The following is a 26894-nucleotide window of genomic DNA, read 5'->3' on the forward strand; positions in this document are numbered from 1 at the left end:
TAGTGGTCCAAAGTACTTTTTTTGGATGAAAGCAACTTTTACATGTCATTCGGAAATCAAGGTGCCAGAGTCTGGAGAAAGACTGGGGAGAGGGAAATGCCAAAATGCCTGAAGACCAGTGTCAAGTACCCACAGTCAGTGATGGTCTGGGATGCCATGTCAGCTGCTGGTGTTGGTCCACTGTGTTTTATCAAGGGCAGGGTCAATGCAGCTAGCCATCAGGAGATTTTGGAGCACTTCATGCTTCCATCTGCTGAAAAGCTTTATGGAGATGAAGATTTCATTTTTCAGCACGACCTGGCACCTGCTCACAGTGCCAAAACCACTAGTAAATGGTTTACTGACCATGGTATTACTGTGCTCAATTGGCTTGCCAACTCTCCTGACCTGAACCCCATAGAGAATCTGTGGGATATTGTGAAGAGAAAGTTGAAAGACGCAAGACCCAACACTCTGGATGAGCTTAAAGGGACTCCGAGCAGTGCAGAAACTATGGAAAGATGCATATCATTTTAAAGCTCTCTTTCTCCTCTTTCCAATGATATATAAACCACCGCCCTACACCTTTTAGTTTTCGCTATTTTCACGATTGAGATTGCCGCGGCCGCGATTTCAATTGCGAAAATAAAGAAAACTAAAAGGCGTAGAGCGACGATTTAGGTGTCGCCAGAAAGAGGAGAAAGAGAGCTTTAAAATGATATCCATCTTTCCATAGTTACTTGTATTACACAGGACAACACTTTCCCCAGTGTCAGCAGCTCCATTCAGCAGAAAAAGTCGGCCTGTGTAATACAATGTAACTATGGAAAGATGGATATCATTTTAAAGCTCTGTTTCTCCTCTTTCTGGCGACACCTAAATCGTCGCCCTACGCCTTTTAGTTTTCTTTATTTTCGCGATTGAAATCGCGGCCGCGGCAATTTCAATCGCGAAAATAGCGAAAAATAAAAGGCGTAGGGCGGCGGTTTATATATCATCGGAAAGAGGAGAAAGAGAGCTTTAAAATGATATGCATCTTTCCATAGTTTCTGCACTGCTCGGTGTCCCTTTAAGGCCGCTATCGAAGCATCCTGGGCCTCCATAACACCTGAGCAGTGCCACAGGCAGATTGCCTCCATGTCACGCCGCATTGAAGCAGTCATTTCTGCAAAAGGATTCCTGACCAAGTATTGAGCGCATAACTGAACATAATTATTTGATGGTTGACTTTTTTTGTTTTAAAAACACTTTTCTTTTATTGGTCGGATGAAATATGCTAATTTTTTGAGATAAGAATTTTGGGTTTTCATGAGCTGTATGCCGAAATCATCAATATTAAAACAATAAAAGGCTGGAACTACTTCAGTTGTGTGTAATGAATCTAAAATATATGAAAGTCTAATGTTTATCAGTATATTACAGAAAATAATGAACTTTATCACAATATGCTAATTTTTTTAGAAGATTTTATATATATATATATATATATATATATATATATATATATATATATATATATATATATATATATATATATATATATACACACACACACACACACTTTTCTAATTGGCTAGCAATGATCAAGTATGTGGGCTCAGAAAAATAACCAGATTCATTGTAACAAATCCTTACTGTAATGGAAACTCACTGAAACATGTTTTAGTAGTAATCAGAACTTGCCCCCTCTACTATCTGGATTCAGCTGGTGATGGGTGCGCAGCTGCAGGCAAACACAGACACACAATGGATTTATGGACTTGAAAAGTGTAATTATCATGAGGGCTTTGATAATATTCCTTTATTCCTTCTTGTCGTCTTGGTTGGATACATTTGGCTACTGACTTGTGAATTTGGCTTTAAATAGAATAATAGCATTCCGGACATTCCCAGTTCCGTTTAGTTGAATTCTAGTAATTTTGTTTAGATTTTTTTTTTTTAAATCCCAAATAAGACCCTTTTACCCATAACTCCCAACTGTCCCTCTTTTGGTGGGACAGTCCCTCTTTGGGAGCCCTGTCCCCCTGTCCCTCTTTCCTCCTCATTTGTCCCTCTTTCAGGACTTTGTCCCTCTTTCTATGTAAATATATATATTTCTCTACTAAAAAAAATGTGTTTAACTGTAAACTGTATTTCCCTCCTTTATATTGATATATTACTAATTTAACCACTTAAGGACCACATGATTTTCTTCTGATCAGTGCTGCGTGGACTCTCCAGCCCGCAGCACCGATCAGGAAATAGCCAGGGCGATCAGACTTCCCCCCCCTTTTTTCCCCACTAGGGGGATGTCCTGCTGGGGGGGTCTGATCGCCGCCGGCTGCCCGCACTTTCCGGGGGGGGGAGGGGGCTCTTCAACGCCCCCCTCCGCAGCGCTTTCCGGCCTCCCCGGCTTTCCCTCCCTCTCCCTTACCCTGTGAGCGGCGCAGGACGGAGTTCCGTCCTGCGCCGGATAGGATAGGCTTCTGCCTATCAGATGCCGGCGATCCCCGGCCAATCAGAGGCCGGGGATCGCAGATCTACGTCACGGCGCTGCTGCGCAGCAGCGCCGTGTGATGTAAACAGCGGGGATTTCTTCTCCGGATGTTTACATTATGCGTGCGAGCCGCAATCCGCGGCTCGCACACTGTTCACGGAGACAGTCTCCGTGAACTGGCATGGAAAGGCCGCTCGATCGAGCGGCTGTTTCCATGCTATACCACTAACGACCCGCCGACGCCTATGGGCGTTAGGCGGTCGTTAAGTGGTTTTTAAAGTGTTAATATGAAGGAAAATGAACCAGAATAGAAAGGACGAGCGTGGCTTGAATTATAAAACAACATTTTTTTCTTATGAAATCTTTATGGTATGTGTGACGGGGGGTGTAAACAGGGGCGAGGCTTAAGTGTCCCTCTTTCTCATCTCAAAAAGTTGGGAGGTATGCTTCTACCTCATGCTGGGAAGGGAGGGAGAGGGGCACAAACTAGTACTTATACCCACATTAACTCATTAGCAACTTAAAAGGAATCATCTTGTGTGAGATAAGTGCTCTGCTTTTGACCTCAGCAGGCAGAACTCGTTGTGCTGTAAAATCTTGGAATGCTTTGATGTCTCTCTACTAGCAGAGGATAATAGAGACTGAAAGCAGAAGTCCCCTGCTATTGTCTAACACTGCCCCCTAGTGACAAGTGATCATAAATAGACATTACATCAGTACTAATTAGTAGCAAGACAATTTAATAAATAAGAATTTAAAAAAAAATGTGCTAAAAGAAATTGGCCTGGAGCACTTGCTGTAAATAAATTGGCTGCTAAAAGGTTAAATGTGGCTGCCACTTTCTCCTCTTTGATGGAAGTCAGGCTCCAGTTAGAGAGCTACAGACACAATTCTGATTTGTTTCCGGATTCATCTTCTAGAAAATGTCACAAAATTAGTCGCATCAAAAACAGGACAAACCGCGTTGATTGATTTTGGCACGCTCCGAATGGCTTTTCGTTTTTTCCAAAAAGCAGAGAAGGTTTCGGCGTGCGGTGGAGTGCGGTGGAGTGTCTCTCGCCTCTATAGAATGGCCTCGGGGGAGAGCGACCACTTGGGAGGTTAGAAGAGGTTGAACAAGCGATAGCTGAATGCTTGCGTTCTATTGATTGCCTGCACATGGGGCCCTCCAGGCAGCAGCTGCACACCAAGGCTGCCACCATTGCCTGCAATATACCTTGTATGACATAAAAAGGAAATACGCCTTTACTGCCATTGAAGGACCTGGCTGAAATGTGTGAAAATGTCCTACCATATTATTATCATGTATTTATATAGCACTGACATCTTCTGCAGCACTTTACAGAATACATAGTCACGTCACTGACTGTCCTCAGAGAAGCTCACACTCTTATCCTACCATAGTCATAGACTAAACTTCTATTAATTCATGTATAACCATATCCAATAGGCCATTTATTTGGAGGAACCAATTAACTTAAGGCCAGAAACCCACCTGGAACAATTTTCTGAGTGCTTTGTGATTTGAAAACTCGTACTAATGTAATTCTATGAGTGCGATCCCACTGGAGTAATGCGATTTTATAAAAATCCCCCATAGCATTGCATTAGCAAGAGCTTTTTCAAACCACTAGCGATTAGAGTTGGGCCGAACGGTTCGCCGGCGAACGTGGTTTGCGCAAACTTAGGTGGTTCGTGTGCGGGTGCCGCACGCGAACGTTTTGCGGAAGTTCGGTTCGCCCCATAATGCACCTGAGGGTCAACTTTGACCCTCTACATCACAGTCAGCAGGCCCAGTGTAGCCAATTAGGCTACACTAGCCCCTGGAGCCCCACCCCCCCTTATATAAGGCAGGCAGCGGCGGCCATTACGGCCACTCGTGTGCCTGCATTAGAGAGAGTAGGGCGAGCTGCTGTCTGTCTCTAGGGAAAGATTAGTTAGGCTTAGCTTTTCCTGGCTGCATACCTGTTCTGTTCAGTGAGCCCTCAGCCCACTGCATACCTGTTCAGTGATCCTGCCAGTGCATACCTGTTCAGTGATCCTGCCACTGCATACCTGTTCAGTGATCCTGCCAGTGCATACCTGTTCAGTGATCCTGCCACTGCATACCTGTTCAGTGATCCTGCCACTGCATACCTGTTCAGTGATCCTGCCACTGCATACCTGTTCAGTGATCCTGCCAGTGCATACCTGTTCAGCGATCCTGCCACTGCATACCTGTTCAGTGATCCTGCCACTGCATACCTGTTCAGTGATCCTGCCACTGCATACCTGTTCAGTGATCCTGCCACTGCATACCTGTTCAGTGATCCTGCCACTGTATACCTGTTCTGTGAACCCGCCACTGTATACCTGTTCTGTTCAGTGGACCCGCCACTGTATACCTGTTCTGTGAACCCGCCACTGTATACCTGTTCTGTTCAGTGGACCCGCCACTGTATACCTGTTCAGTGATCCTGCCACTGCATACCTGTTCAGTGATCCTGCCACTGTATACCTGTTCTGTGAACCCGCCACTGTATACCTGTTCTGTTCAGTGGACCCGCCACTGTATACCTGTTTAGTGAACACGCCACTGCATACCTGTTGTGTTCAGTGAACCTGCCACTGCATACCTGTTCTGTTCAGTGAACAGTTTGGTGTGTCAGTGTGAAGCAGTACCTTAATTACACTACCTGATTGATGTATACACATGCAAGATGTTTTAAAGCACTTTAGGCCTGTCATTTAGCATTCAATGTGATTTCTGCCCTTAAAACGCTGCTTTGCGTCAAATCCAGATTTTTCCCGGGGACTTTTGGCATCTATCCCACTCCGCCATGCCCCCCTCCAGGTGTTAGACCCCTTGAAACATCTTTTCCATCACTTTTGTGGCCAGCATAATTATTTTTTTTTCAAAGTTCGCATCCCCATTGAAGTCTATTGCGGTTCGCGAACTTTAACGCGAACCGAACGTTCCGCGAAAGTTCGCGAGCCCGGTTCGCGAACCTAAAATCGGAGGTTCGGCCCAACTCTACTAGCGATTAGAAATCACTCCTAGTGGGTTTGTGGCCTAAGTATGTTTTTGAGTTGGTGGAGGAAGCACCTGGTGGTGGTGGAGTATCTGAAGGAATCTCATGAAAAGGAGAAAATAACAATCTCCATACAAACCCGGACGCCGCCATAGGCGCAATTGCCTGCACTCCCATAATTGTGCGCACAAGCACGGTGGCCACTACACACCATTACACAAAGATTGCAGCGTAGAGCACTAACATTTATGTGTTGGAGACAGAGGCGGGACAAGGTCCTTCAGCACCCAAGGCTGAGACACCAAAGTGCACCCCTCCATCCCTCCCACCCCAGCCGTCACACACTGATTGCTATTAAACTAAGAGGCGCCCCAGGGCCCCCAACACCTTAATCTCTAGTTATCTGGCTTGTAGTCACTTCCATGTATCTCCTTTTCTTATTTCTTTCTGCTTCAAACACAATTAGGAATGACAGCTGAATGAATTGTGCACCCCTCCTACACTGCGCCCTGAGGCTGGAGCCTCTCCAGCCTATGCCTCGGCCCAGCCCTGCCTGGAGGTGTCAACTAATAAAAACAGATATGCTCACCTGATGTAACCAATAAAGGTCTTTGTGGTTGTTTGCGGACTGCGGTGCGTTAAATGCAGTGTTTGGTCTGTCAGTGTGAAGCGGGCATAACCCTTACACTACCTGATGGACGTGTACACACGCCAGATGTTTTAAAGCACTTTATTCCACCAATTTAGGTATGTAATGTGATTTCTGCTCTTTAGAGATGAAAACACGACTGTCTGCATCTACTATGTAATTTTTGATGGGACTTTTGGCATGGTTCCCCCTCCGTCATGCCACAGTCCAGGTTTTAGACGCCTTGACACAACTTTTCCATCACTTTTGTGGCCAGAAACAATCCCGGTAGTTTTAAGAATTCTACTGCTCATTGAAGTCTATGGGGATTCACCAGATTTGCCTGTTTGCAAACATTTTGCGGAAGTACGCGTTCGCTGTTCGAAAATTTTAAATTTGATGTTTGGCCCATCACTAGTTGTTTAGGGTTAGGTGTCAGGTAGGAAGTTTGTGCTGGGGAGGGTTAGGTGTCGGGGGTAAGGGTTCTGTGTGTGAGTATGCTTAAAGAGAAAAAAACAGAGGTGCTTAATTTTAATCCTTGTGCAGATTGTTTGATACTCCTCCCTATATTGCCTGATGAAGCGGGGTTGAACCTGCGAAACGTGTTGCATTTCTTTTTGGAGTTCCTAATAAATGTGTTTGACTGTCTGAATCGCAGTCGTTGTCGTGTCTGCTTGAGGGAGGTAAGACCACCACTTCCTCCTTCAATTTTGCCATTTAAGTTGGTTTTTAAGCTCATTTAATCTAATCTTATACTTTTGGCGCCTCTGTTCATTGTATACAATGCTTAAAGGGAAATTCCAACTAAGAATTTAACTTTATCCCAATCAGAAGCTGATACCCCCTTTTACATGAGAAATCTATTGTTTTTCACAAACAGACCATCAGGGGGCGCTGTATGGCTGATATTGTGGTAAAACCCCTCCCACAAGAAGCTCTGAGGACCGAGGTACTGTTGGCAGTTTCCTGTCTGTGAACCTTGTTACATTGTGGGAAATAGCTGTTTACAGCTGTTTCCAACTGCCAAAACAGCTAGCAGCAGCTACATCACCTGCCCACAGTAAAAAATGTCACCATGTAATAAATGTCAGAATGTAAATCGGGGAGAGGAAAGATTTTACAATGAGGAAACACTGACTAAATCATTTATACATAATTATGGTAAAAATGAAGCACCTTTTTTATTACATTATTTTCACCGTAGTTCCTCTTTAAGCTTAGCCATAGTAAAATATTATGTACGTTTTTTTTCCTTTGGTGATTATTGTAAGAACCAAGAATACCGAGGTGAGAAGTAGGGAGTGACCGGCAGCCCAATGGTGCAGTATCGCCAGGTATAGGGAGGATAAACTTATATAAATATATAATCACAAAGGTGGGTTGCAGTTCCTTAGAAGCACCTACACTCTATCCCCTGTATAGGACCTATGCTATCAAGGCATTTTGTATTGACCTGAGGAAGCGGGCCATGACCTGTGAAACGCATTGTCAGATTACTTTTTGAATAAAAATGTTTTTTCCAGTTGAACTGGTGTCTATATCTTCTGGAGAGGTAAGCAATTACCTCTCTTTTTATTATATATTTTTTTTATTTGTACTGTATTTAAAAATACTAAAATAGAACATACATTGGGTGCTTCCACCCACTATAGTAAAATATTAGTATTTAATGCCGATATTTTACATTTTAATAGTAAAATACAGGTATTAAAGAGATTCTGAAGCGAGAATAAATCTCGCTGATTCTCTTATATATAGCAGGGGCATGTTTGCCCCCTGCTAAACCGCCGCTATACCGCCGCTGAACGGGGGTCCCTTACCCCCCCAAATCCCCCCCTGAAAAATCCACGACCAACTTGGTCGTGGATTTTGCTGCTGCTGGAGGCAGAGCTATGAGCTGCAGCCCTGCCTCTCAGCGCGTCTATCAGGCGGCGGATCCCCGCCTCTCCCCGCCCCTCTCAGTGAAGGAAGACTGAGAGGGGTGGGGAGAGGCGGCGATCAGCGCTGACAGACGCGCTGAGAGGCAGGGCTGCGGCCATTAGCCCTGCCTCGCCAGGAAGTGATCCCTGCACTGCACGGAGGGGGTTTGGGGGGTAAGGGACCCCTGTTCAGCAGCGGTATAGCGGCGTTTTGCCATTGTTATTTATAAGAGAATCAGCGAGATTTATTTTTTTCTCTTTAAATACCAACATTTTACTATCAGCTTTACTGGGCGCCCAAATTTCCACGCACCTTTACTCGATATACACTTCTGGTATGGCACTCGCTTCAGCTACCACTTTCGTTTGGGCAACTTTATCACACCTATTAGGCTGGTGGCATGGATAGTGTTTCCTGCTGTGTCGCCTATTACTCACACAGTTAGTGGTCACAACAATGTTGTTGCAAGTACCAGTTCCGTTGTTGATGATGGAGGTGGATGGCACGCTCGTACATTTGTCACCCTGTCCTAGATGAGCAGAGCTGTGTGGACAGGGTGCTTTGTCATCTTGATAAACAGCATCACCATCAGAGAGCACACTTTGCACCATGGGATAGTATAGGTCACTCAAAATGGTCACTTAAAGCAAACCTGAACTGAAAAATAAAACTCAAAATTAACATACAAACATCATAGTACAAGGTGAACAGAGGCGCCAAAAGGATAAAATATGCTAAAATTGTTAAAGCATTTGGGAGACACAAAAGCTGTTGATTTTTCAGCAAAAACAAGGTTTTTATGCACATACTCCAATAAAACAGGCAACACGTTTTGCAGGTGTAATCCTGCTTCCTCAGGCAATAACAGTAGGAGGCGCTAGGCGTGTACTAGACTTCTTGCTGTGTGATACTCCTACTGTTATTGCCTGAGGAAGCAGGATCACACCTGCGAAACGTGTTGCCTTTTTTTTGGAGTATAATGTGAATAAAAACCTTTGTTTTTGCTGAAAAATCGACAGCTTTTGTGTCTGTTTGGGGAGGTCGAGCCCACCACCGCCTCCCAAACTTTTTAACAATTTTAGAATATTTTATCCTGTTAGCACCTCTGTTCACCTTCTACTATACCTGTGTCCACCCCATGGTGGAGGGGTATTTATCCCCTTCTTTTCCTGATCTACAGAGAGTGACAGGCCTAATCTCCCTACCTGCATTTACAGTGGTTGCCTGAGCGGTAATCCTGGTTTGCGAGTATAAATTGCTTACTATTCATTTCTCATTTCCTTTTCCAATACATATTACACTATTCTGGGCTCTTGGTTTCCCTGTTTTACATTCGCACGTCATACTTACCTCCCGTGTAGTGTACTCATCAGTCTCTCTCTCCTCTCCTCTGTCCCATGTGTCCACTGTGATCAATGGAATTCTCCATCCTTCATTTTGAAAATGGCCATTACCCCATAACCTATTCCTGGTCAGCACACTGTTAAACTGTAATATCGTCCACTCGAGCCATAGGGAAACATGGACATTACCTTGCTCATTAGTTGTCCTTTCAGTTTTAACTGACAGCAACTGATCTATAACTGACAGCAAGTGATATATTTCAGTTCTGTCAGAAAATCTCGTCAGAAATGGAAGGAACTGTTAGAAGAAAATGGTGAGCTTCTGAGAAGAACTGGCGGGGAGGTAAGTATATAATATTCATTTGTAGGTACATTATGGATTTATTGTTGTATTTTATTTGATTTCGGTTCCCTTTAATCACTGCCAGTGGCAGTGGCAGTGACGTGACCTTGCAGAGTAATGATGAGTCCGGCAGAATACTATGATATAGCTAATCATGCCACGACAGAACGCTTAACATGTTTCACTGTTGGTAGTAAACAATCTGGAAGAGGAGTTTGGGATAGCGCTCTCCAAACCTAAATTCCAGCAAAAGCTGGGAATATTTTAAAGTTCAACATTTTAAAGTTCAGCCGATATAAGTGTAAACAATAAACAGCATTGTGAATTGGGCACCAGATGAAAACGAAAAAATATTTACGGTGCCTGTGGTAATGACGATAGTAAAACAGTGGTACGTTTTTTTTTTATCGATATTTTACTACATTTTAACCTAACCCTTCTCTCACACAGAATCCTCCCCCCTCCAACGTCTAACCTTAAAACCCCCCTCCTGACGCCTAACCCTAACCCCCCCTCCTGACGCCTAACCCTAAACCCCCCTCCTGACGCCTAACCCTAACCCCCCTCCTGACGCCTAACCCTAACCCCCCCTCCTGACGCCTAACCCTAAACCCCCCTCCTGACGCCTAACCCTAACCCCCCCTCCTGACGCCTAACCCTAACCCCCCCTCCTGACGCCTAACCCTAAACCCCCCTTCTGACGCCTAACCCTAACCCCCCTCCTGACGCCTAACCCTAACCCCCCCTCCTGACGCCTAACCCTAACCCCCCCTCCTGACGCCTAACCCTAACCCCCCTCCTGACGCCTAACCCTAACCCCACTCCTGACGCCTAACCCTAACCCCCCTCCTGACGCCTAACCCTAACCCCCCCTCCTGACGCCTAACCCTAACCCCCCTCCTGACGCCTAACCCTAACCCCCCCTCCTGACGCCTAACCCCCCCTCCTGACGCCTAACCTTAACCCCCCCTCCTGACGCCTAACCCTAACCCCCCCTCCTGATGCCTAACCCTAACCCCCCCTCCTGAGGCCTGACCCTAACCCCCTCTCCTGACGCCTAACTCTAACCCCCCCTCCTGACGCCTAACCCTAAAAGCCTCCTTTGAGATGCCTAAACCTAAGAGCCCCCTTCCTCACACCTAACCCTAAAACCACCCTTCCTGATGCCTAACCCTAACCCCCCCTTTCCTGACACTGAACCCTAAAACCCTCCTTCCTGACACCTAAACCTAACCCCCCCCCTTTCCTGATGCCTAACCCTAACATCCTCCTTCCTGACACTGAACCCTAAAACCTTCCTTCCTGATGCCTAACCCTAAAACCCCCCTTCCTGACGCCTAACTCTAAAACCACCCTTCCTGATGCCTAACCCTACCCCCCCCCCCCCTTTCCTGACACTGAACCCTAAAACCCTCCTTCCTGACACTGAACCCTAAAACCCTCCTTCCTGACACCTAAACCTAAACCCCCCCTTTCCTGATGCCTAACCCTAACATCCTCCTCCTGACACTGAACCCTAAAACCTTCCTTCCTGACGCCTAACCCTAAAACCCCCCTTCCTGACGCCTAACCCTAAAACCCCCCTTCCTGACGCCTAACCCTAAAACCCCACCTTCCTGACACCTAACCCTAAAACCCCCCTTCCTGATTCCTAACACTAAAACCCCCCTCCCTAACTACCCTAAGACCCTCCTTCCTGATGCTAAACCCCCTCTTCCTAACACCTAACCCTAAAAGCCCTCTCCTGTTGCCTAACCCTAACCCCCCCCCCTTCCTGACGCCTAACCCTAAAACCTCTCCTCCTGATGCCTAGCCCTAAAACTACGCCAGGAGAAAAGCGCAATATAAATATTATTTGTCTTGTCTAAAAGCAATAGAGGCAGATGATCATCTGGACAGCCAGCAAACTTGCATTGCTTAAAAGTAAATAAATATGGCAGCCCCCACATCACTCGCAATTTAGAGGGTTGATTCACTAACAAAAATAGTGCCAGTAACCTCCTGTTACTTGCGCTATTTAATCAGCACACCTTAATTTTAAGAGGCTGCATGCGCTAGCGGCAGCATAGCGTAGCGTGCGTAATTAACCTCAGTCACAGGAGCGCGTGCTCAGCACATGCTAGGCTGCGGTTGTGCAGCATAGTGAGTGCTGGTAACTTACGCCCGCTCCTTGCCAATAGCGATCGCTCCACTCGTCCTGCCCTGAGCCCCTTCGGGTCCAGTGGCTTTAACCACTTTCCCTCTAGAGATGGCCTGAGTGGTTTGCCGGAGAACTTGTTCGCGCACACTTAGTTGTTTCGAGTTTGCGGCGATCCGTGAACACTTAGTGAGTTCGACCCGCCCCCTATACTACATCATTGGGATTAACTTTGACCCTCTACATCACAGTCAGCAGACACATGACAGCCAATCAGGCTGCACTCACTCCGAGAGCCCCCCCCCCCTCCCTATAAAAGGCAGCAGCATCAGCAATGTTCTCACTCTGTGTGCTGCTGTATTAGTGAGAGAAGGGAGAGACTTTGGAGAGGTAGGGAAAGCGATAGTTAGGTCTGTTAGCTTGCTCCTTGCTGATATTTGTTGATGAGAAGCACCACCAAAACTGCTCTTTTGAGAGCTAATGTTCTTCTTCCCTGCACCTGTGTGACTACACAATTGTATTATAGCATCAGTCAGTGCATACCTTTTCCCTGCACCTGTGTGACTGCACAATTGTATTATAGCAGCAGTCACTGCATACCTTTTCCCTGCACCTGTGTGACTGCACAATTGTATTATAGCAGCAGTCACTGCATACCTTTTCCCTGCACCTGTGTGACTGCACAATTGTATTATAGCAGCAGTCACTGCATACCTTTTACCTGCACCTGTGTGACTGCACAATTGTATTATAGCAGCAGTCACTGCATACCTTTTCCCTGCACCTGTGTGACTGCACAATTGTATTATAGCAGCAGTCAATGCATACCTTTTCCCTGCACCTGTGTGACTGCACAATTGTATTATAGCAGCAGTCAGTGCATACCTTTTCCCTGCACTTGTGTGACTGCACAATTGTATTATAGCAGCAGTCAATGCATACCTTTTCCCTGCACCTGTGTGACTGCACAATTGTATTATAGCAGCAGTCACTGCATACATTTTCCCTGCACTTGTGTGACTGCACAATTGTATTATAGCAGCAGTCACTGCATACCTTTTCCCTGCACCTGTGTGACTGCACAATTGTATTATAGCAGCAGTCACTGCATACCTTTTCCCTGCACCTGTGTGACTGCACAATTGTATTATAGCAGCAGTCAATGCATACCTTTTCCCTGCACCTGTGTGACTGCACAATTGTATTATAGCAGCAGTCAGTGCATACCTTTTCCCTGCACTTGTGTGACTGCACAATTGTATTATAGCAGCAGTCAATGCATACCTTTTCCCTGCACCTGTGTGACTGCACAATTGTATTATAGCAGCAGTCACTGCATACATTTTCCCTGCACTTGTGTGACTGCACAATTGTATTATAGCAGCAGTCACTGCATACCTTTTCCCTGCACCTGTGTGACTGCACAATTGTATTATAGCAGCAGTCACTGCATACCTTTTCCCTGCACCTGTGTGACTGCACAATTGTATTATAGCAGCAGTCAATGCATACCTTTTCCCTGCACCTGTGTGACTGCACAATTGTATTATAGCAGCAGTCAGTGCATACCTTTTCCCTGCACTTGTGTGACTGCACAATTGTATTATAGCAGCAGTCAATGCATACCTTTTCCCTGCACCTGTGTGACTGCACAATTGTATTATAGCAGCAGTCACTGCATACATTTTCCCTGCACTTGTGTGACTGCACAATTGTATTATAGCAGCAGTCACTGCATACCTTTTCCCTGCACCTGTGTGACTGCACAATTGTATTATAGCAGCAGTCACTGCATACCTTTTCCCTGCACCTGTGTGACTGCACAATTGTATTATAGCAGCAGTCAATGCATACCTTTTCCCTGCACCTGTGTGACTGCACAATTGTATTATAGCAGCAGTCACTGCATACATTTTCCCTGCACTTGTGTGACTGCACAATTGTATTATAGCAGCAGTCACTGCATACCTTTTCCCTGCACCTGTGTGACTGCACAATTGTATTATAGCAGCAGTCACTGCATACCTTTTCCCTGCACCTGTGTGACTGCACAATTGTATTATAGCAGCAGTCAATGCATACCTTTTCCCTGCACCTGTGTGACTGCACAATTGTATTATAGCAGCAGTCAGTGCATACCTTTTCCCTGCACTTGTGTGACTGCACAATTGTATTATAGCAGCAGTCAATGCATACCTTTTCCCTGCACCTGTGTGACTGCACAATTGTATTATAGCAGCAGTCACTGCATACATTTTCCCTGCACTTGTGTGACTGCACAATTGTATTATAGCAGCAGTCACTGCATACCTTTTCCCTGCACCTGTCTGACTGCACAATTGTATTATAGCAGCAGTCACTGCATACCTTTTCCCTGCACCTGTGTGACTGCACAATTGTATTATAGCAGCAGTCAGTGCATACCTTTTCCCTGCACCTGTGTGACTGCACAATTGTATTATAGCAGCAGTCAATGCATACCTTTTCCCTGCACCTGTGTGACTGCACAATTGTATTATAGCAGCAGTCACTGCATACATTTTCCCGGCATCTGTGTGACTGCACAATTGTATTAAAGCAACAGTCAGTGCATACCTTTTCACTGCACCTGTGTAACTGCACATTGCATTATACCACCAGCAGTCAGTGCATACCTTTTCCATGCACCTGTGTGACTGAACAATTGTATTATAGCGGCAGTCAGTGCATATCTTTTCACTGCACCTGTGTAACTGCGCATTGTATTATACCACCAGCAGTCAGGTCAAAAAAGTGTTCAGTACCTCACTTTTATCAAAATGAATAAGGCATGGATACCGGAGGGCTACTGCCTGCCCGAAGACTAAGTCAGTCCCCACATACAGCATCTCTGCCTGCACGCCGTGTGACTGCCTTCCCCAAGACTAAGTCAGTCCCCACACAGCATCTCTGCCTGCCGGGCCGCTGCTGCCTGCCCCAAGACTAAATCAGTCCCCACACAGCATCTCTGCCTGCAGGCCGCTTGACTGCCTTCTCCGCGACCACCAACAGGGTCCAGGACTCCAGGTGGATTCCTGATTTTTTTATTAGCCACTGCTGCTAGCAGTGGCTGCTACCAAACATAATAATAATGTTTCTGGTGTGTGTACATGTCTAATTTTTCTGGCTGCACTGCGGCTGCAACAACAAAATAAAAGGCATGTACATGTGTCAATTCCCCTTCATGATTGTTACCTTGCCGCGATAAAGGGGCTTCCTTTTTACAATGAAGCAATGACCGGCTATATGAGTGTGTGGGGGGCACACCTGACCCAAGATAATAAGGTCGTTGCTTCATTGTGGACAGTTGTTCTGTCGTTGAGCTATCTCAGACCGCCCATATGGGCTTGAAAACCGCTATCGCCTGCACTCTCGTCATCGTGCGCACCAGTCTAGCACGGCCATCACTACACAAACAGCTGTTTGCGGTACGTTACACGGTGAATTTGGTCTGTCAGTGTGAAGCAGTACACTAATTACACTACCTGATTGATGTATACACACGCAAGATGTTTTCAAGCACTTTAGACCTCCAATTTAGCAATGCAATGTGATTTCTGCCTTTTAGGGATTATAACCCTGCTGTGCAGCAAATCCGTATTTTTCCCCGGGACTTTGGGGGTGTATCCCACTCCGCCATGCCCCCTCCAGGTGTTAGACCCCTTGAAACATCTTTTACATCACTTTTGTGGGCAGAAACAGTGTTTGTAGTTTTTCAAGTTCGCCTGCCCATTGAATTCTATTCGGTTCGAAAAGTTTGCAGGTTCGCAAACTTTTTCAGAAGTTCAAGTTCGAGGTTCGCGAACCAAAAATTGGAGGTTCGAGCCATCCCTACCTCCCTCAGGACGAGTATCTACATCCCTGCATTGCCCCCACTTTCCCTCCACCAGGACAAGGAACAATGCCCCCTGCTGCCGCATGCTCCCTCTCGCCTACACCCAACCCCCCCCCCCCCCCCCGGGCACGCTCCAGTGCTCGTTAGCCAAGGCCGATCTCTACACGGGAGATCAATAATCACAGTTCCCATTCATTGATCTAAGTCCCCGTGTGAATGACCACGGCCATCAAAGAGACGGCACTGTCATTCACACAAAAAACGATACTTACACGTCCATGCATTACTTCCTGTTTTTGTAGTAATACTACGCATAGGAAAGTTATGCGCAGTGACATCTTGTGGCTAGATAATAAAATTACATCTACAAACTTTTTTTTCGGTAAAAAAATTTACAATTAAGATTAACCCTTTTTGTCCCACGCTCCCCAATAGTTACCCCCAACATTTTTTTAAAAAAAAATAAAAGAAAAAATATACAATAAAAGAAAAACATAAATAGTTACCTTAGGGAGTGAGCTTTTTTATATGTATGTCAAGAAGGTATATCACTCAGTGGCGGACATACGGCCGTGCAGGCCGTGCCGCCGCACGAGGGCCCCTGAAGTTCCGCTGCTTCAGGGGCCCATTAAGTATTGCAGGTTTTTTTTTTTTTTTTTTTAAATTTTATTTTATTTTTTTAACCTGGGGGGCCCCGACTCCTGTCCTCCCCCCTCACCTCGGGCCCCCCATCCCCCCTCACCTCTGCGTCTGCTGCAGCCCCGGCCGGAGACTTCCTGTATTTTCCGCTCTCCCGCCGGCCGCCGCGCATACCGGGAGGGGGGCCCCGAGGTGAGTGAGTGAGGATAGGAGTCGGGCCCCCCACCCGGATAGCTACCCACCCGGCTACCTACCCCGCTACCTAACCACCCACCCGCTACCTAACCACCCTGCCGGCTACCTACCCACCCACCCGGCTACCTAACCACCCTGCCGGCTACCTACCTGGCTACCTACCCACCCACCCGGCTACCTACCCCACTACCTAACCACCCACCCGGCTACCTAACCACCCTGCCGGCTACCTACCCACCCACCCGGCTACCTACCCACCCGGCTACCTAGCTACTCACCCGGCTACCTAACCACCCTGCCGGCTACCTACCCGGCTACCTACCCACCCACCCGGCTACCTACCCACCTGGCTACCTAGCTACCCACCCAGCTACCTAACCACCCTGCCGGCTACCTACCTACCCACCCTGCTACCTACCCACCCGGCTACCTAGCTACCCACCCGGCTACCTAACCACCCTGCCGGCTACCTACCCGGCTACCTACCCACCCACCCGGCTACCTACCCACCCGGCTACCTAGCTACCCACCCGGCTACCTAACCACCCTGCCGGCTACCTACCCACCCACCCGGCTACCTACCCACCCACCCGGCTACCTACCCACCCTGCCGGCTACCTACCCACCCACCCGGCTACCTACCCACCCGGCTACCTAGCTACCCACCCGGCTACCTAACCACCCTGCCGGTTACCTACCTACCCGGCTACCTACCCACCCGGATACCTACACACCCACCCGGCTACCTACCCGGCTACCTACCCACCCACCCGGCTACCTACCCACCCGGATACCTAACCACCTACCCGGCTACCTACCCGGCTACCTAACCACCCACCCGGCTACCTACCCGGCTACCTACACACCCACCCGGCTACCTACCCACCAGGCTACCTACCTACCTACTCACCCGGCTACCTACCAACCCACCAGGCTACCTACCCACCCAGCTACCTAACCACCCACCTACCCACCCACCAGGCTACCTACCCACCCGCCTACCCAGCCACCCACCAGGCTACCCACCCGGCTACCCAGCCACCCACCAGGCTACTTACCCACCCGGCTAAGGGCTACCTACCTACCCACCCGGCTGCCTACCTACCTACCCACCAGGCTACCTATCCACCCAACCACCCATGGGAGCTGCGCGCCGGATGGAGGCTGGGACAGGAGGTCTGCTGCTGCAGGTGAGTAAATGTTTTTTTTTATTATTTATTTTAGCAGGTGTATGTTCTGGGCAGGTCTGCCACATGATTGCGTGTATGTTCTGGGCAGGTCTGCCACATGATTGCGTGTATGTTCTGGGCAGGTCTGCCACATGATTGCATGTATGTTCTGGGCAAATTTGCTACATGATTGCATGTGTTTTCTGGGCAAATCTGCCGACATGATTGCACGTATTTTCTGGGCATATCTGCCGACATGATTGCAGGTATTTTCTGGGCATATCTGCCGACATGATTGCAGGTATTTTCTGGGCATATCTGCCGACATGATTGCAGGTATTTTCTGGGCATATCTGCCGACATCATTGCAGGTATTTTCTGGGCATATCTGCCGACATCATTGCAGGTATTTTCTGGGCATATCTGCCGACATCATTGCACGTATTTTCTGGGCATATCTGCCGACATCATTGCACGTATTTTCTGGGCATATCTGCCGACATCATTGCACGTATTTTCTGGGCATATCTGCCGACATGATTGCACGTATTTTCTGGGCAAATCTGCTCACATTATGTGTATTTTCTTGAGAAAACCTGCACAATTATGTGAATTTTCTGGGGAAAGGGTCACCAAAACTTGGGCCCACTGTCTTTGCGTTGCACTTTTCAAGGGAACCTGAGGTGAGAATAATATTGAGGCTGCCATATTTCTCTCCTTTTAAGCAATACCAGTTGCCTGGTTGCCGTTCTGGTCCTCTGCCTCTTATTCTTTCAACCATAGACCCTGAACAAGCATGCAGCAGGTCAGGGGTTTCTGACAATATTGTCAGAACTGAGAAGATTAAGCTGCATGCTTGTTGCTGGTGTAATTCAGTTTATTACTGCAGCCAAATAGATCAGCAGGGCTGCCAGGCAACTAGTATTGTTTAAAAGGAAATAAATATGGCAGCCTCCATATCACTCTCACCCCGGGATCACTTTAAATTAGTTAGCTCCGCCCTTATCCGGTCATTGCCACGCCCATTTTTTGCCGCGGCGCTATGCGCCGCAGGTTCTATCCACTCCCATTTTTTTGCCACACCGCGCGAAGCGCCGCAGGTTATAGCCGCACCCATTTTTTGCCGCGGCGCAGGTCAGGAGGGCACACAATTGATATTTTGCACAGGGGCCCACTGCTGCCTGTGTCCGCCACTGATATCACTGTTACTTTTTAAATAATGGGCTTGTAATTAGTGATGGATCAAAAACTGAGAAAATGCACCTTTATTTCCAAATAAACTATTGGTGCCATACATTATACTAGGGAAAAATCCTGCAATAACCAGGACAAATGGGCAAATACAATGTGTGGGTTTAAATTATGGTAGCATGCACTATTTTAAGACTATAATGGCTGAAACCTGAGAGAGAAATAATGGATTTTTTTTTCTTTTAAGTTAAAACTCAGTGAGAATAAAATAATTATTTGCAAAAAGTACCCCCCAAAGAAAGCCTAATTGGTGGGTAAAAAACAAGATAAAGAGTGTTTTGTTGTAATATGTAGTAAGAAAGGTATAGGTGAATGAATGGAAAGAACGCTGACAGGTGAAAATTGTTTTTTTAAGGGGAAAATCCCTTGGAGGTGAAGTGGTTGAAAGACATGATCCCCGCACTTTGATTGGCCCAATAGGCTGCCAGCGTCCTTGAAAGTCACTGGACCCATAGGGGGTCAGGGTGTGATGAGTGGAGCGCCCATTATTGATAAGGGTGTAGGTTACCAGTACTCGCTATGCTGCACTACCACAGCATAGCGTGCGCTGAGCTCTTGCTCCTGTGACTGAGGTTAGTTACACACGCTATGCTGCTACTAGCGCATGGAAATTAAGGCACGCTGATTAAATAGCGCAAGTAACAGGAGGTTACACGTGCTATTTTTTCTTGTGAATCAACCCCCAGGTGTGCTTTAACACCAATTGGCGTGAACGCGGTGGCAGCCCCAGGACTGCTCCACGCCGATTGGTTTGAATGGGCTTCTATGGGACTAGCTGCGCGCGCATCTCCGCTCTGCCTTCAGTCTCCCAGCAGCGATCGCTGCTCGGACACTGTTAGACGCCGTCTAATATACCTATACAGCACTGAGATCTAAGGGGGAGGGAGGGAGGCTTGGGAAAAAAATTAAAAAAAAGCATTTTTATTAAAAAATAAATTAGAAAAATATTTAAAAAAATAAACATTGGCGGAGCGATCAGCCCCACCAACAGAGAGCCCTGTTGGTGGGGAGAAAGGGGGGAGTGGGCAATCACTTGTGTGCTGAGTTGTGCAGCCCTGCAGCGAGGCCTTAAAGGGAACCAGAGACGAAGCACCCTTGTGTATTTTACCATATATATCAGTAAGAACATTAGAGAAACCCGGCTCTCTGTTTCATCCTGCTAAAAGTGTCTGTTAGCAGCAGTCATAAGAATCCCAGACTGAGCATTCAGTCTGGCTTTGCAGGGAATAATTATAGCTGAGTCATTATAGCAGAGCCACAAGGGGGCAGGCTTGGGCTTGAAAAGACACCACAGGAGACAGACTCAGCTATAATCTTTCCGTAGCAAAGCTAGACTGAGCAGCCTGAGTGCTCAGTTTTGGATTCTTATCAGAGGTGATAACAGTCAGCTTAAACAGAGAACAATGAAACAAAGAGCAGATTAGGTGTTTACTGTCATGTTCCCACTGATTTATAAGGTAAAATACAAGAGTGTGCTTCACCTCTGGTTCTCTTTAAAGCTGCAGTGGCCCAATTGATGAAAAACGGCCTGGTCTTTAGGGGAGTTTAAAACCGCGGTCCTTAAGTGGTTAAGTGTGGAGAATGTATGCATTGAGCCAAAGGATTAGTTTGATATCAGGGCTGCGAATCGTAGGAATTGGTATCCTCGACCTCATCTCACCTTGTCATGTATTTCTTCCAATTTATTACAACCGTTGGAGGTAATATCCCCGGTGCAGAGCCTTATGATACCGATTCAAGGCTCATCAGTATGACTAAACCCAGCATGCCTCATGCTTTATAACTGCAAATAGCAGAGGAACACAGCAAGGCAAAAACACAGAACTCACCTGCAGCATGGTCCGTCGTCGTAGCAACCGCACAGGCGTATGGCTGACTCATGGCAGATAATTACCCTGCCAGATGATTCACAGAGGCTTCTCTCTGTAACTTTAACTGCCTGAGAGCCGAGAGAGGATGGCAGTACTCTGCCGCAGCACCCCAATGCGTGCACGCCCGCCGCCCCGCCGGAGGATCGGGATTTATGGCGCTGTCTCGGCTAATGCCTGGATGGCTGTAAATTATCTGCAGGAGAAGGTACTGCAGTGGCAATATTAACGCCGATGCGTTCTGAGTCCCGGGTATCCCGCAACGGAAAATGATCTAATCATCCTACATAGTGTGGTAAGAAGACTGCCGCCTGGATGATACTGTAGCGTTGAAGCCATGCACAAGCAAGTCACAGGTGATAGGCAATCCCCTTAGTAATCAAGCAACAGCTTACACAGAAAGCATAGGTCTCAACAGTTAATGCAGGTACAGTACTGATAGTGTGCTCCTCTGTCCACCTGTATGTGCAGCCTGGGATGATACTGTAGCATTACAGCCATGCATAAGCAAGTCACAGATGACAGGCAATTCCCTCAGTAATCAGGCTACAGCTTACACAGGAAGCATAGGTCTCACCAGTTATGCAGGTATAGTACTAGTGTGCTCCTCTGTCTACATTGCTTTGCAGCCTGGAGGATGCTGTAGTGTTGTAGATATGCACAAGCAAGTCACAGATGATAAGCAATTCCCTCAGTGATCAGGCAGCAGCTTACATAGGAAGCATAAGTCTCACCAGTTAATGCAGGTACAGTACTGATAGTGTGCTCCTTTGTCCACATTTCTGTGCAGCCTGGATGATGCTGTCGCGTTGCAGCCATGCACAAGCAAGTCAGAGATGGCAAGCAATTCCCTCAGTGATCAAGCAGCAGCTTACACAGGAAGCACTGGTCTTACCAGTTAATGCAGGTATAGTACTAGTGTGCTCCTCTGTCCATATTTCTGTACAGCCTGGATGATGCTGTAGCATTGCAGCCATGCACAAGCAAGTCACAGATGATAGACAATTCCCTCAGTAATCAGGCAGCAGCTTGCACAGGAAGCATAGGCCTCACTAATTAATACACATACAGTACTGATAGTGTGCTCCTTTGTCCACATTTCTGTGCAGCCTGGATGAAACTGTAGCATTGCAGCCATGCACAAGCAAGTGACAGATGACAGGCAATTCCGTCAGTAATCAGGCAGCAGCTTACTCAAGTCAGGTATTAAACTCTTTGACCCAGAAAAGAATAAATACAATGGGGTTGATTCACTAAACAGTGCTAACTTATAGCGTGGCCGCACTAGCGTGTGAAAACTGTTACGCGCGTTATAATGCACGCAAAATGCTAGTGCGGCCGTACTATGAGTAGAACGGTTTAGTGAATCAACCCCCATGTATTTATTCTTAAAATCGTGAACGCAATCACCGCACAAAGCGATTTTGAGTGTTTAGCGCTCTTAATCAGAATCAGAATCAGAATCAATTTTATTTCGCCAAGCATGACTGGGTCAGGCCCGGAATTGGGTTTGGCACAATAGAGCAGTACATAAAAAGAAAGGCAGGAAAAGGGTTAGAATGATACAATCATACTAAAATATAAGCATACACGAATATACAATTCAACAATTAGATATACACAGCCGAAGTCTGCCGCTCCTATGCGGGTGGTAGGTCGCTGATAGGGGATGGTAGCATGTTAAGGGAGTTCAGGAGGCTAGCGGCCATCGGGAAGAAAGAGTTCTTGTGTCTGGTGGTCTTGGTGGGGATGGCCCGAAGTCGCCGACCCAGTGGAAGTGGGGTGAAAAAACAATGGCCTGGGTGAGAAAGGTCACTTGCAATCCTCAGTGCCCTGGCTCGCAGTCTAGTGTTATGCAGGTGGTCTAGTGGGGGCAGAGGTCTCCCAATGATCCTCTCCGCCGACCTAATGATCCTCTGTAACTTGTGCCTGTCACTGGCGGTGGCTCCCGCATGCCAGATTAAGATGGCGGAGCAGAGGATCGATTCAATGGTGGCAGTGTAAAAGCATGTTAAAATCTCCTGAGCCATGCCGAACTTTCGCAATTGGCGGAGGAAGAAGAGTCGCTGCTGGGCTTTCCGTTGGGTTGACGTGATATTGACTCTCCAGCTGAGATTGCTGGAGATGGTGGTGCCCAGCAGACGAGCGCAGGGCACTCTGGTCACCTCGGTGCCATCGATGTAGATGGGAGGTGGGGTAGGTGCCGACTTCCTAAAGTCAATTATAAGTTCGACGGTTTTGGCCGTGTTGAGCACCAGGCTGTTCTCCTTACACCAGTGGCATAGTCTTTCCACCTGCTGCTGGTACTCCCGGATGTTGTCCTTGGTGACGAGGCCAACAATGGTGGTGTCATCCGCAAATTTAATGACTTTGACGGAGTCTGCCGTGGATCTGCACTCATTTGTGTAAAGGGAGAAGAGCAGCGGGGACAGGACGCAGCCCTGGGGTGCCCCTGTGTTTGTTAACGCTTCTCGTGAGTAGATGTCCCCCAGCCTGACAACTTGGGATCTGTTAGAGAGAAAGTCAGTGATCCATAGCCGTAGGGTGGAGTGGACCCCGAGTGTGGTCAGGACATTCTGGAGGGTGCGTGGGCATATAGTGTTAAATGCAGAGCTGAAGTCTAGTAGCAGTACTCTGGCATATGCATCCCTCCTGTCTAGATGGTTGTAGATGTATTCCAAACAGATGTTTAGAGCGTCGTCAGTGGACCTATTTGCCTTATAGGCGAACTGGAGTGGGTCTAGTAGGGGCAAGGTGGATAGCTTTAGCGTGGCTAAAGACCACTTTCTCTAGGGACTTCATGATTACGGACGTCAGGGCCACAGGCCTGTAGTTGTTGAGGTCAGAGATGCCTTGTTTCTTAGGAACAGGAATGATGGTGGACCTCTTGAAGCACGCAGGGACTCTGCCCTCTGTCAGTGACCTACTGAAGATGGCAGAGAGGATGGGGGCAAGTTGCTCCGAACAGGTTTTGAGGCAGGCTGGGGACACGCCGTCAGGTCCCGAGGCTTTCCTGGCATTTAGCGTGGACAGGAGGTGCCGAACGTCTGCCTCCCTCACATCCAGAGGGAATGAGTCCTCACTTGGGTCGCTGTGCGTGGGGGCTGGGAGGGGAGGAGCTGGTGGGTGCCCACCAGGCTCGGTCTGCCTTTCAAACCTGCAGTAGAATTTGCTCAGTTCTTCAGCTAATTCAGGGCTGGGTGTAGCATGTTGCGGGGGAGGCTTGTAGTTGGTGGCAGCCTTAAGCCCTTGCCATACAGCTCGTGAGTTGTTTGAGCAAAGGTTCTGCTTCATCCTCTCAGCAAACTCCTGTTTTGCGGCTCTCAGCTCTCGCTTCAGAGTGTTCATCGCCTTCCTGAATTCCTCCTGGTTACCTTCCATTCAAAATCACCCCCAAAATAGTACAGGCAACGCTTTGCGGAGCGCAAAGTGGACACAACGCGCTGATATGAAACTTCTCATAGAGAATCATTGCACAAGCGTTTTGAGGGCGATTTTGAAAATCGCCTGCGCTTGAAAAAAGGCCAAAAATGCCCTTAGTTGAACAAGCCCTGAAAGTTTTCCTGGCAGAATACAACTTCTGAGGGCAGTGAGAGATAAAATACATGAACTATTGACCTTTTTCCAACTCTGGGACATCTAATAGGCTGCCACTGATTAGAGACAGCAAAATATTCAACCTACTTTGTAAATGTTTGAATATTTAAAAAAAACAAAAAAACCTTGGGATAATTTAAAAAAGTCATTTTTAGGAGTAGGAGGATAAATATAACTGTTTATCTCATCCGTTTATTTTCACCTCAGGGTCCACTTTAAAAATGTACATCCTGACTGGAAGCACAGAGAAGCCTATTTTTATTCATGTTCATTCGGGTTCTGCAGATCTGCCGCCACAAATCGGTAGCAGATATGCGCTGTAAACGTGTCACCTGGCAGCCGGCCAGCGGCGGGATGCGTCCTCGCGTGACTCAGGCAGCGCCAGGTGAGAGGCGTCTGATTAAGCTCTGAATAGAATGTTACCAACTCAATGAAACAGCTGCTTGGCTGTGATACATTAACAAACGGTGAACTGCGTGATCGCGTTCCAAGATCGCAGACAATGGCGCGGCGGATGACACGGAACATCAGAGGCCTGCCAGACTGGCATCTGCAGGGTACGGCGGGCGGCGCTCCTCATCCCAAACAATCACACAATACATGAGAGGCGAGTCTGCGGAAAATGAACTTCAAGGGCCACCAGCCAAACAACAGGAAAGTATGGAGTTGTTTCTCTTAGCCTCTGCCCTCACCTTGCCCGCACATTCTTTTGTTAAATTTCTTGCATTGCATTACAGCCGGTGTAGAGAGGCAAAACTTTTCTTGTAGTGGACTACAAACAAAGAAAAAAAAGGGGGCATGTGCTCAGACCAGAGGCCACCTGACTAATATACTCGCTGCCTCATGTCTATTGACTAACTAAAATGGCACAGCAAGTACAAATAGCAATTGCCATGCCCTGCAGGTTGGCCCATGCAAAATACTTTGCTTCTCAACCAGGCCGGATTTGCACTTTTTACCGCCCAAGGCCGACTATTACCAGCTACCCCCGGGGCAGACAGCATCCTAAATTTTACCCCAACATGGCAGGAATTAGATTGTAGGCTCTACTGAGGACGGTTAGTGACATGATGGCAGGGATTACATTATGAACTCCTCTAAGGACAGTTAGTGATATGATGGGATGGCAGGAATTAGATTATAAGCTCCTTAGGGAGCTGCACATTCGGTGAGTGACAGGCAGCATAGAGATCACTGTAAGTGCCCAATCACTGCCCCTTCATCCCCCGAGTGTCAGATCCGGCTCTTGGTAGCTGCCCGCTATGTGCAAACTCTGTGTAGCAGGACGAATGTTTGGAAGGCTAATGGCTACTGCCACCCTGCTACCCTCAGCCCGCCCCTTGCTTTCTTAGTGCCCTAGGCCATGGCCTCTGTGGCCTTGCCTGAAATCCAGCCATGATCTAAACAGGGGTGCCACGTGTAGGCCGTCCATGCCCCCAAGAAATGGGGAGCAGCGCAGGCACCCCCACAAAGCACTCTCACTGCCGGGAGCACTGCAATTGCCCCTCAGGGGTGGGTTGGTTGTGTCAGCAGAAAAACTCTTGAAGTGGGTATACACTCATTCCCTCCACCCCCAAGTGCTGGTTGGTGGCGAGGAAATTATCCAGAGGCAGTAAGTATATAAATGGGACACTGTATTTTCTATGCCTAAGTGAATGTAACCTGTAGCTACTTGCTGCTAGAAATGTGAGGGTTGATTCCCCAGCACAGAGCAGACCCCCTAACCCTCCTATCTCCTCCCTCTGCTGAAAGAGATCCACTCTTTGTGGCCAGCACTGCAGATTAGCAGTGTTATCTTCCTGCCAGGGCTGGTTTAAGCAACAATGGGGCCCCAGGGCAAAATAAACCTGGAATCCCCCCAACAGATACCCCGGAGCAAAAATTGGCATTAAGGGACCTTTTTTGCAGCTGGTATAGTCAGGGTTTGAAGCCCCAATCGGTCAGAGCTCCACATTCTGGCTACCCCAGCCTGCATGGGGGACAAGGGGTTAAAAAGTTTCAGGAGGGGGGGACCCCACATAAAAAAAAAAAAAAAATCCCACAATCTAATTATAAATTTTTTTTGGGAAAATAGGAAAAAAAAATGCCAGGGATCTTCATACAGCCATATTGCGGCTGTATAGCGATCCCTGGCCAAAGCGCTGCGGCTGCGTATGGACCCCCTGGAAACCCCGTCAGGAAATTTATTGCGCTTTCGTTTGATGCATGTAAAATTACACTACCGTTAGGTACTAAAAGTGACATTTACCGCATTTAAAAGTATACTTTTTTCCTTCGAACTTTAAAATCGATTTTCTCAAAAACTATAAGGTCTTTTTGAAAAATTGTTTTTTCCTCTTATTCCCAATGATCTCCTTAACATATCCTGCAAATTTAGGGTTTCTAGAATTTAAGGTGGATTTGCTATTAACCATTAAAGTCGTCTGGTTTTAAATGTGTATTTTTTTTTCCTTTGAAACTTTAAAATCGATTGTCTCAAAAACTA

Source organism: Hyperolius riggenbachi, chromosome 11 (assembly GCF_040937935.1).
Source record: "Hyperolius riggenbachi isolate aHypRig1 chromosome 11, aHypRig1.pri, whole genome shotgun sequence".
Classification (NCBI taxonomy): domain Eukaryota; kingdom Metazoa; phylum Chordata; class Amphibia; order Anura; family Hyperoliidae; genus Hyperolius; species Hyperolius riggenbachi.